Raw genomic sequence first — 12,069 nt, forward strand, 5'->3', positions numbered from 1 at the left:
TCAATATACACTGTCACACAGTAACTATATGCCCATCTCCCAAGGGTGAAGATCAGCTGGGGTATTAGGGACACACACCGGCTGTTACCTTTCAACAACAGGTTAAATAATATCAATTTCACATTCTGGCTCCCTGCCCAGCCTGGAAATCAGACAGCATGAGCTTGGCATCCAGATAAAGAAAATGTGCCATTGGAAATGTCGAAGACAAAGGACTTGTGGCCCTAGCTGCGTTACACTATCTGATTAGCTGTTGGCCAGAGCTGGGCTCAGGACAAGGTGTGGCACAGTTTGTACTATGGTTCGGAGAACATTACTAGGTTTTAATTCTATAAGATGACAGCATGTTTCAACAATCCGCAATTAAGTACTGAATTGCAAAATAGCATTATACAAAAAAAGATTTTTATAGAATTAAAATCTGAAAAAACTACACATTTGTACAAATGCATGAAAACCCAGGTGAGCATGTGTTTATTTCTGCTCTCTTGATTCTGACCACTTAGAGTTATTGGAAGTAGGTTTTTGCCCTACTCTAAGCAAGCACTGTGCAGTATGTAGTTGGTATAGGCTATTTGCATTATTTAAAAAGGGACAGTAAACACTTAAAAAAACTTTGATGTCTTGCTATTGTGTAACATAAGTTTTTTTTTTTTTTGTTTTTTTTTTAAATAAAAATCCATTTTTAATTTATTTTTTATTTTTATTATACCCGAACTGCACCCACTTCTATCCTTATTTGAAAGATAGGATCTGGGCTTGAATCTGCAGCTCCCAGGGCAAGCAACGGTCTTACAGCTAGTAAAGTGTATTGCTTTGGAGCTCTTAGCAGTGAAAGCTAAACTGCAGAGACGTCTGCATTGAGCTTCTGAAAATCAGAAAAACTCAAGTCTTAAAGGGATATGAAACCCAGAAATATTAGTTTGTGACTCAGACAGAGCATACAATTTTTAAAAAGGTTTCAATCTACTTCTATTATAAAATTTGCTGCTATCTAGTGCTCTTGCAAAACGGGCCGTCTCCGAGGCTTATGTCACAGATTTTCAACAAAAGATACTAAATCACTTCAAACTGATGCAGTATAACTAAAAAGCTGACAGGAAAATATCACCTGAGCATCTCTATGTAAAAAAAGGAAGATCTTTTAACTCACAATCTCCTCAGCTCAGCAGAGTAAGTTCTGTTTAAAAAGTTATACTCAGCTGCTCCCAGCTGCAGGTAAAACAAAAAAAAGAAATGAACAGCAGCCAATCAGCATCAACAGTGCTGAGGTCATGAACTCTTACTGTGATCTCATAAGATTTCACGTAACTCTCATGAGATTTCATTGTAAACTTCCTTACACTAAATAGGGAAATAAGATGAGTGTGCACGAAAACTTGCTCCTTCCGTTGTCCCGGGACAGACTTACTGCTTAGAAGTCCTTTACAATGGGATGTGGCTACTGAGAAAATTTTGAGGTAAAAAGATCTTTTTTTACAGAGAGATGTTCAGGTGATATTTTCTAGTCAGCTTTTTACAACTATACTGCATCAATTTCAAGTGTTTAAACATTTGGGTATTATGGCCCTTTAAAGGCACATTACATCCACAAATGTATTACAGATGGTCCAGACAATCACAATGTGTATTGTTAGTCCAATTAGATTCCTGACAATAAGTGATATATTTCAAGCTTCTTCCTTAGCCCTTTCATAACAGGATCAATTTGTCTACATTGGAAAAAACGTGTCGATGTAGACAAGTTGAAATCCTGTGATCGCGATCGCAAGATTTCAATGAGGAGATTGGGTCACAGGGTTTGTCCCTATTATGCTAGGTATGCCCTCCAGACCGCGATCCCATCCTGGAAGCGACATTGGCTTCAGGACAGCCAAACGGCTAGGACGATCAATTCCATCCTAACGGTGCTAAAGCCAGCCGGGTTAGGACATAATAGAACGTTGTAACTGCCTTAAAGGGAAAGTATACTATAAAAAAATGTTTCCCTTAATGTGTTTCCAATTATATTTTATACTGGTAAAAAAAAAAAAAAAAGAGATTTGTTTTTTTTAAGGCTTATAAAAAGGTGTAGTGTAAAATGGTGTTCCCCTTAATGTGTTCCCAATGACTTATACCAGCTGCAGAGTCTAAAATTAAATATTAGAAATTGCTTCATTTAGTATTGTGTGCAAAATAGTTTTTGGATTATTGAAACTACAGCCCATTTAAGAGGGCTGAACTTACAGACATCCTTATCTCATCTATTTCTCTATACACAATGCCTCCATATCTTACCACTTTATCTTTACACCAAGGCTGATACTACAGAGCCCCCCCCACCACCACCACTGGGCTGCTGCTGATTCTCGTTTACAAAGCATTTTGTAAATGCAATATAATTTTATTGTTTTAAGAGATAGATAATCCCTTTTTTACCCATTCCCAGTTTTGCATAACCAACAGTTATATTAATATACTTTTTACCCTCTGAGAGTACCTTGTATATAAGCATATTCTGACAGCCCCCTGATCACCACTTAATTTATTATCTATTGACTTGCATTTAGTACTGTGCTAACTCTTAAATAACTCCTCGGGCGTGAACACAATGTTATCTATATGGCCCACATGAACTATCAGTCTTTAGTTGTGAAAAGCTAATAAAAATAAATACATGTGATAAGAGGCTGTCTGTAGTGGCTTAGAAATAGGCAGAAATTTAGAGGTTTAAAGGTTATAAAGTATAATATTATATCAATGTTAGTTGTGCAAAGCTGGGTAGTAAACTCATCTTTTAAAACAATTTTAGTGTGGCCTGTCCCTTCAACTTGATTTTTCGTTCAGTAAAATGAATTGTAAACCTTTTCAGACAATGCCCTTTGTATGCAGCATTATAATAAAAAGGACACTGAAGGGAACTCTATGCTTTGGATAATGACAGCAATAGGGTGAATTTGATTTTCATCTCTAAAGCAGCGATTAGTTTGGCAAGTTACGTTCATACCCTTTCCAATGTTTCTTTTAATTTATCAGCCAAGAGTCCTTCAAATTAACAAAAACCCTGAGTTTGTGTTTTTTTCCTTTTGAGAAAACCCTTATTTGCCGCCAATGACCTAGATACATTTAAATAGACTATTTGCATAGCAAAGACAGGGCTGGCGGCCGCCCTTGACAACTAGTGAGGACAAGCACCTGACCCCTCAGCTAAACGTGCCCGAGAATGTTGCTCAAGGAGGGCAGATGCTTATGGGAACTGCTTGGAAAAAAACTGTTCCATGAAATGACAGAGAGAGAAATATGTTCTCCAATACGTTCCCCTCATATGGCAGCATAAAACTTCCAGAGTGCTTGCAGCAGACTTCTGGCTGCACATTAGGGGCCAACACTTTAGCTCCAGCTCAGATTATTTGTTTGGTTTGATGTTATTTTTTCAGCTGGAGGAAATATGCATGAGGTGGTGGGTTGTCATATCTGTACCACTTCAAAAAGGCAGCAATGCACAGCTGGGAACTAGTTGAACACAGTCAACCAATGGCGAGAGGAATATTTGTGCAGCCACCAACCAGCTGCATTGTTAAACTGTATGCTCTCTCTGAGCAATGAAAGAAATTTTGACTTTTTGGACCCTTAAATGATGCAAACTTGTTCTAGAGCTTTGGCTAAACATTAAAGGGACATTGTACTACACAGATAAAAATGGTCTAATTTGCACCAGATTCCCTTGCAAATGAGGTTAAAAATAAGCTAAAGAATAATATACACAGATATTGATATAAGAATCCAATATAAAACCTTAAAAAAAAAAAAAAAAAAAAGGGGAGCAAGAAGCTCCCAATTATTTAGCACTGTTGAGATAAGCCTGGGACACCTACTAAAAGGGACAGAGAAGAACCTCCCCTACATACGAAAAGACCCATTATTCAAACAGAAGCAGTCTGAAGTCTGTATAAATCTAAACTTTGGGCTTGGTTAGGAGTCTGAAAAACAGCACAATGTTAATTAAAAATAAGCAAAACTAGACACACCCAGATCGGCTATATAAATGGAATCTACAAAACATTTATGCAAAGAAAGAGAAAAAAAAAAAAAACAACACTTCTGGTGTAAGCCAATTAGAAGCGGACACACACACTACAACCCCCAAAGCTAAAAATGACAGAAAATAAAAGCTATCCAAAATAAAATTTAAACCTAAACTAATACCCCTATACAAATAAAAAATAAAAAAAAAAAAAAAAATCACCCCCAAAATAAAACACCCCCTAATCTAATACTAAACTACTAATAGCCCTTGAAAGGGCTTTTGTAGGGCATTGCCCTAAGTTAAACAAATTACCAATTACCCCCTAACAAAATATATACCCGCCAAACCCCCCAAAATTAATAAAACTACCCATTGCCCCTAAAGGGGCATTTTTATGGGCATTGCCTTTAAAGGGGCAATCAGCTCTTATCCAGCCTATTAAATCCCTAATCTTAAAAATCTCCCCCCCCCAAAAAAAAAAAATCTTAACACTAAAACCCAAATAGTTACTCACTGTTCCTGAAGTCCGGCGGAGAAGGTCCTCTTCCAGGCGGCTCCATCATCTTCCATCTTCATCCGGAGGGAAGGCAGTGGAGGGAAGGTGGTGCGGAGCTGTGAATCCTCAGTGGCGGCGCAGAGCTGTCTTCCAACGTGTGGATCCTCAGCGGCAGTCCTCAAAGGCATGGAGGCTCCTCTTTATCTGATGTCCATCGTACACTAAAGATTGAATGCAAGGTACCACAATCATTTTGGGGTACCTTGCATTCCTATTGGCTGGAATTTTGAAATCAGCCAATAGGATTAGAGCTACTAAAATACTATTGGCTGTTCAAATCAGCCAATAAGATTGAAGTAACTCATTCTATTGGCGGATTTCAAAATTTCAGCCAATAGGAATGCAAGGTACCCCAATAAATATGGGGTACCTTGCATTCAGTCTTCAGTGTGCGATGGACGATCACATGAAGAGGAGCGTCCACACCGCCGAGGACCGCTGTTGAGGATCCATGCATCGGTGAAGCCAGCCTTTGCTCTGGATGAAGATAGAAGATGATGGAGCCACCTGGAAGACCTTCTCCATCGGACTCCAGGAACGGTGAGTACCTATTTGGGGCTCAGTGATTTTTTTTTTTTTTTTAAAGGATTAGGGATTTAATGGGCTGCAAAAGAGCAGATTGCCCTTTTAAAGTGAATGTAAATTATGATACTAAAGTGCCCAGGTTTTTAAAAATTTGATTAAAAACAGAGGCACTTTAATTCATCAAAATTTACATTTCACTCATGTTGCTCCAGCTTCCTCCGCCCATCGCAAAGCCTCTTCCTGGGTCTAAAATGAGGAACCCGGCTTCCTCTAATCACAGCGTTGAATCAGACACCGACTCCCCTGGGGAGGGGGGGGGGGGAGCCGTGATTTGAGGATGACCGATCCATCATTTCTGATGTCAGAAATGGCTTGCGACGACCGGGAGAAGCTGGAGCGGCTGTCAAGTTTAAAAAGGTAAAATATTTTTTCGTAACACGAGTGAAATGTAAATTTTGATGAATTAAAGTGCCCCTGTTTTAAATCGAATTTTTAAAAACCGGGCACTTTAGCATCAAAATTTACTTTAAAGGGACACTGAACCCAAACATTTTCTTTCGTGATTCAGATACAGCATGCAATTTTAAGCAACTTTCTAATTTACTTCTATTATCAAATTTTCTTCATTCTCTTGGTATATTTATTTGAAAGGCAAGAATGTAAGTTTAGATGCCGGCCCATTTTTGGTGAACAACCTGGGTTGTCCTTACTGATTGGACAGCACCAACAAACAAGTGCTGTCCATGGTGTTGAACCAAAAATTTGCTGGCTCCTTAGCTGAGATCTCTTTTTCAAATAAAAATAGCAAGAGAACAAAGAAAAAATGATTATAGAATTAGAAAGTTGCATGTTCTATCTGAATCATGAAAGAAAAATTTTGGGTTCAGTGTCCCTTTAAGGGCAATGCCCATACAAATGCCCCTTTGGGGGTAATGGGTACTTCAGGTTTTTTTTATAGCGTTCGTTTTTTTTTTTTTGGGGGGGGTGGGTTTAGTAATTTTTATATGTAAAAGAGCTGTTTAACTTAGGGCAATGCCCTAAAAAAAAAAAAAAAAAAAAAAGGTCCTTTTAAGGGCTATTGGTAGTTTAGGGGGTGTTTCTATTTTGGGGGGGCTTTTATTTTCATAGGGATTAGGTTTAATTTTGTTTATTTTTTCTGTAATTTTTGAGTTTTTATTTTTTGTAATTTAATGTTAGGTTTTATTTAAGTGTAACTTAATATTGGGGTTAATTTAGGGGGCTTAGCAATTAAATTAGTTATTTGCGTTGTGGGGGGGGTTGACAGTTTAGAAGTTGATAGGTTAATTAGGTTTGTTGGGGGTTGTCAGTTTAGAGGTTAATTAGGTTTATTGCGATGTGAGGGGTTGGCAGTTAAGGGGTTAATATTTTAATTATGTTATTTGCAGATTAGGGGTTAATTACTTTATTATTTTGCAATTTGGGGTTTTGCGGGAGGTTAGTTTTTTTGTTATACTTCGTGCGGGCAGTTACATGTTTTTATTTCTTGCGGGCGGTTACGCGTTTGCTTTATTTATTTTTTTTAAGGCTTCGGGTTTGCCTATACTGCATCCAGGTTGATTCCGAAAATGGCAGGGTGGTGAAAGAATTCACCTTTGAGGATGCGTGCGCAACTGGCGACAGACGCGTTAAACATGATTATAGTATAGATATATAAAGTGTGCATTCAGAAGTTTTGGATACCTCAATGCGGAAAGGCAGGTCCTTCATGCCGTTTGGCAATTTTTGGAGCAGAATTTATACTTTAAAACAGCAAACTGAAACTGTGCAAATCCAGACTATAGGGTGTTGCGGTTTCACAAGTATAAAATATGTTCCAAAAATTGCTAAACGGCACTAAGGACGTGTGTGTGTTTTTTCTCTATCATTGACATCTAGATTGCCTATTAAAATCTTTTAAGTAGCAGAGTATCAGTTATTCGACCTTCAGATTACAAATACAAAAGCAGAGAGTGACCTTTATCAAGCAATTAATAAAATAAAGGTGACCTACAGTTTGATTGAAGGTGAAATAATTGTTTGCTCAGTCATTTCGCTTCTACAGGATCAGAGAGATGCCCTGCTCGTGCAAATATTCATATTTGGTTTTCGCAACTGATAATATGCAGGAAGTGTGAAGCCTGTATACTCTGTCAGATGCCTATGGGGTGGCACTATAAATGTACAGTTTGTGGGTGTAATAGATTTGTTGTTTTTTTTAACTTAATTTTTTTTTTTTTAAATCACCCTTTCAAATTTGCATCCCTCTATATCCTCGTAAAAGATCATAATGTATAAATAAGAGACCACTTTACAACTGTATGTCACTTTAATGGGACTACTGAAGTCAAAATTAAAAATGTTCATGATTCTGATAGTACATGCAAATTTAAACATTCTAATTCACTTCCATTATCTAAATGTGCACAGCCTTTATTGGCAGGGCCAGATTTCCTTCCCAGGTGCCTGTAGGCACCAAAATCTTAAGTGTCCCCCTGGCTCTCATGTCCCCCCATGTATTTATTCCCTCCTGGGATTCTCTCATGTCCCCTCCAGTATATTTATCCCCCCCAGGACAGTGTGATAACTTTACAGTGGGGCAGACTGCTGAACGGTATTTATAATAGGCAGAGACAGGCGCACATGTCTACTCTGCCTTACTATTAATCCGGCCCTGTTTATGAGCAAGAATTCACAGTATATAGGTTTATGTAATTTGTGATTAATGGCTGTTGCATGATGCCAGGGGATAGAAAATTATACATACACATATTAAAAATGGATTTTATATATAAAAACCATCACTATAATACAGGTCTTCACATCTCCTCTGCATACTCACACCTTTATTAGCCCACTAATGCGTGCAGGTCTTGTTTGCCATAAATCCTAAATGATAAACACAGTTTTCTGACTCCTTCTGTATTAATAACCAGTTCTTTGGTTTTGTCCCTGTGATGCATTTATTGTATTTTCTAAAACACGTTGCTGCTTTACAAAACACCACAATCCTTTATTAATACCCTATAGACAATGGGTACAAACATACACTTGCCGAGTCAGTAATACCAACTGGCATTCCCAAACCATGTCCTCTATAAGTTATCAAGACAAACACTTCAGTCCAGACTGAGAAGTGGCTGAAAACAAAACCAGCTATTGTTTTAGTCAGAACCACAAACCATCAGCCCTTATGAGTAACAAACCAGTTAGCGTCATAGGTAAGTACAGCTGATTATGATGGATACATGAAGCAGCAATATGCAAGTGTTCCAATGTATTAAAGCACTGTTATTATTTCACTATTGCTTGTCTTTACCTATGGGTTTAATCCTAATTCTGGAGAAGCATCTTACTGTTCACCCTAACCTGAATGTAACTGATGATTGGCAGCCAGCTACTCATATGCAACACCTGATTCGCTCAGCAGCCATGAGCCTCTCTAGACAGTGCATTGTCAGTCTGGAGTTAGACAGTAAACACAGTGTAGCTAAAATATCTTTCTGTTGTCTTGCAACAAGGTCACATTTTAATTAACACCTTGTTTGCTGCAGTTGGTTTTAGAGCTAAACAACCCCCACCACTTGTCTTATCTGGATTAGACGCAGCTTGCCACTGTCATTTTGTAGTTCTTTATCAGATGTCTGCTGAAGCAAGTTAGGGACAGATATGTTGCAGGGCCAGGCATGTGAGGCCTATTACAAGTTCTCAGAATTGTAAAACACAAGATTTTCAGACTTAAAATTACAGGAAATGGGGACAAAATAAGTGTATTGCAAGTAGTTTACTTTATGTATGTGTTTAACCCCTGCAAAGAAAGTTTAGATATAGTGAATTCTTATTGCAGTTTTATTTCCCCCTAACCACTTGTCTGCTAGAGAGCATATCAATTCATTGCTGCAGTATTTGGCAGCCAATGGGTTAAGATGCACTTAGTGATATCTTACAAGACAGATTTGCATAAACATCCAATCCCAAATCAGGTCGCACCACTACCAGATTCCTTTATCTGAACACAAATTGTAATTTACAAAACAGTGAAGAATATTTTTTGTCTCAGCAGGATAATCTCTAGCCTGCAAGTGAGACCTGGAGAATATTTCTAGGAATGGCCTCTAATATTCCCAGCTGAGCTCCTTGTAGGATTCACCATTTACATCCCTTGTGTAAAAGCCATTTAGTAAAGCCACCTGTGTCTACACAAGGACCTATAATCTACAATACATATTCCCCAAGGGACATTTCTCTTACTGAATTTAGATTGAATCATGCCACTTTACATTTAAAGGGACATGAAAGCATTTTACTGCATAATATGTATCAGCCAATTAAAAGGGGCTAACTGCAATGAAAAATGCCAGAAGCACCTCAGTTTGCCTATAATTATTTCTAATCCCTGTAAAATAAAAAACAGGTAAGCATTGTGCTGTGAATCCAAATATGGGCCTGTGGGCCAATAACAAGAAGCATTCACAGGTATCTGCCAACGACTGGAAAAGCACAAGCACATTTCTATTCCAGTGATTAATTTACTCCCTTTCCTGGGGGAGTTAGACACAGTTATATTAAAGTAATAAATATCACAATATGTTACTGCACTTTTTGTACCCAGATGAGTGCAGGGTTGTTTTAAAAGAATATATAAATACATTCTGTAAGTACAACTTGCATTAGTTTACAATCCAAGAACACACATGGGGGGGGGGGGGGGGGCAAAAACAAACAATACTCTTCTTGAATACGTTTATCTTATTTGTTCTGCCTCTGCCTGTTAGCATCAAGTATAAATGTTCCCAGACAAATTAAGCATATTGGATGGTTATAGATTGGGGGCTCAATTCTTACAAACTCACCAGGACAGAAATCCTTAGATTATTTCACTGAGCATTTTATTGTAAAAAGTGTATATAAAGCACATTAGTCAACTCCCCTTAATGAGATACACAGTTCTCAAGGTAAACATTGCCTCTAAAAAAATAAAATCCCTGGGAATACTGAAGAGGCATTTTATCGAATCTCACCAGATCTCTTCAGAGAATCAGGCTCTAAGTATTCTTATAATTGTATTTATTTCTCCTAAATAGATATAAGGTAGATTATATGTATTAAAATGATTACCTTATTTATTTAAAAACCACCATCTCCACTAACCCTGGGGTTGCAGTGGCAAATGCTCCGAGGCAGCCAAAGGGTTAAAGCTTATTCCAATTGAAATATAATCATCACCTGCGTTTTATATTGGCATCATATAACACTATAAATAGATCTGTCTGGCTCCTAAACAACCTGTATTTGTTTGCCTTCATTTTGCCAACACCTGATATGTAAATATATAGAGAATATACAAAATATCACAACACTCTATGGTAAAGATACACAACAGTGAATTTAGTCAGTGAAATACCAGCATTGTTACTTATCCCAAAGCAATAAAACATTTACAATATGTAATCGTTTCACCTTACAAGTTTCAAAGATATAACAGACATTTTTATGACAACTGAGTGCCTATAAAGTATAAACTAAGACTAACAATTTGTCCAGAAACTGGTTTATAGGAGCACACAGATGCTGCTATAAGACTCATGGCAAATTATCTCATAGTGTTAAATGTAATTCTTGTTAAAATGGAATCCTCATTAAAATTTAATGTACAATTCCATAAAACAAAATGCTAACAAGCTTTTTAGCTGGAATAGCCTCTAACACTTTGCTAAAAAAAACACACACATGGGCCTTCCTTATCACTTAAAAAGCTATATATAAAATATAATCTAAATGTTAAAAAAAAAAAAAAATGAAACGGTTTAAATCTATAAGTGGCCAGAAAGTTTGTAAAGTGTAAGTGTTGCATATTCCTGTAAGCAGCTCAAATATAGACATAAAAAGGATGTTTTAGATTTGTTCATTTATTTGTGAACAGATGCTTATTGTGCACAAACCTTTGATGCAGAATGTGTGTCCTAGGAGCTTGCAATCTATACAGAAAGTTATAGAAAACCAATGAGATGAGTAACTACTATAATCCATGTAGCATAAACACAACCAGAGAAAGCAAGAATAACACAAAAAGATACTTACCCCAAATGAATTTGTGTAGCCAGAGGCAGAGCAGGACAGTTCAGTGCAAACAGGAGCAGATAATGTTTCAGTTCTCAGCAGCTAAGACTGGTTGAGTTCTGTCTCCTCCTCTGTCCCACCCCACTAGACACAGGTAAGAACAAGCCTTACTGGCCGGGACAGGTATCTCCACCCACAAGGAAGATACCAACATACATCCAGATGAAAGACTCTGCATTAACCCTTTCAGTTAAAACACATTTATGTAGGAGACTGGTCTGGCTCAGTGTACACTGTGACTTTTTACTTTCTGAAACTCTTCCATAAAAAAGAAACATCTGAATCATGAAATATCTAAACTGGCAGGAACTGCATGTTCATTAACAACTGATTCTGCTTTATACATTTATTGGCTCATAGGGACAAGGCTCATAGCTCTATTGGTGAAAAGAGACAAACCCAGGTGCTTTACTGCTTCTGAACTCTCGTAGATAAACCCTTTAACAAAGGATAACAATAGAAGGAAGCAAATTATAATAATAATAATAGAAGTAAATTGGAAAGTTATTTAAAATTGTATGCTATGTCTATATCATGAATGTCTAATTATGACTTTAATGTCCCTTTAAGCACAGGAACATACAATTTTTAAGTACTTTCTATAATGATTATTGCACCTCTACTTAGTTCAGATATCCTCAAAATCTGGCCTGTTAGGGAGATCTGCTTGCACACACACATACATACACACAAACATACACAAACATACACACCCATACATACACACACACACACACATACATACACACAAACATACACACCCATACATACACACACACACACATACATACAAATACACACACACATACACACACACATACACACACATACATACACAAACATACATACCCATACATACACACAC

At 37.4% G+C, this 12,069-nt stretch overlaps 1 protein-coding gene across 1 annotated transcript in view; it reads right to left on the bottom strand.

The window, feature by feature from the left end:
* Positions 1–11,047, bottom strand: part of FXYD3 (FXYD domain containing ion transport regulator 3) — a 36,573-nt gene extending 25,526 nt beyond the window's left edge. Inside the window, exon 1 of the mRNA XM_053690143.1 lies at positions 11,027–11,047. The gene's annotated coding sequence lies outside the window, so the exon portion shown is untranslated. The remainder of the gene's footprint in view (positions 1–11,026) is intronic.
* Between the last annotated feature and the right edge of the window lie 1,022 nt (positions 11,048–12,069).

This window comes from Bombina bombina, chromosome 8, assembly GCF_027579735.1.
Source record: "Bombina bombina isolate aBomBom1 chromosome 8, aBomBom1.pri, whole genome shotgun sequence".
NCBI lineage: Eukaryota > Metazoa > Chordata > Amphibia > Anura > Bombinatoridae > Bombina > Bombina bombina.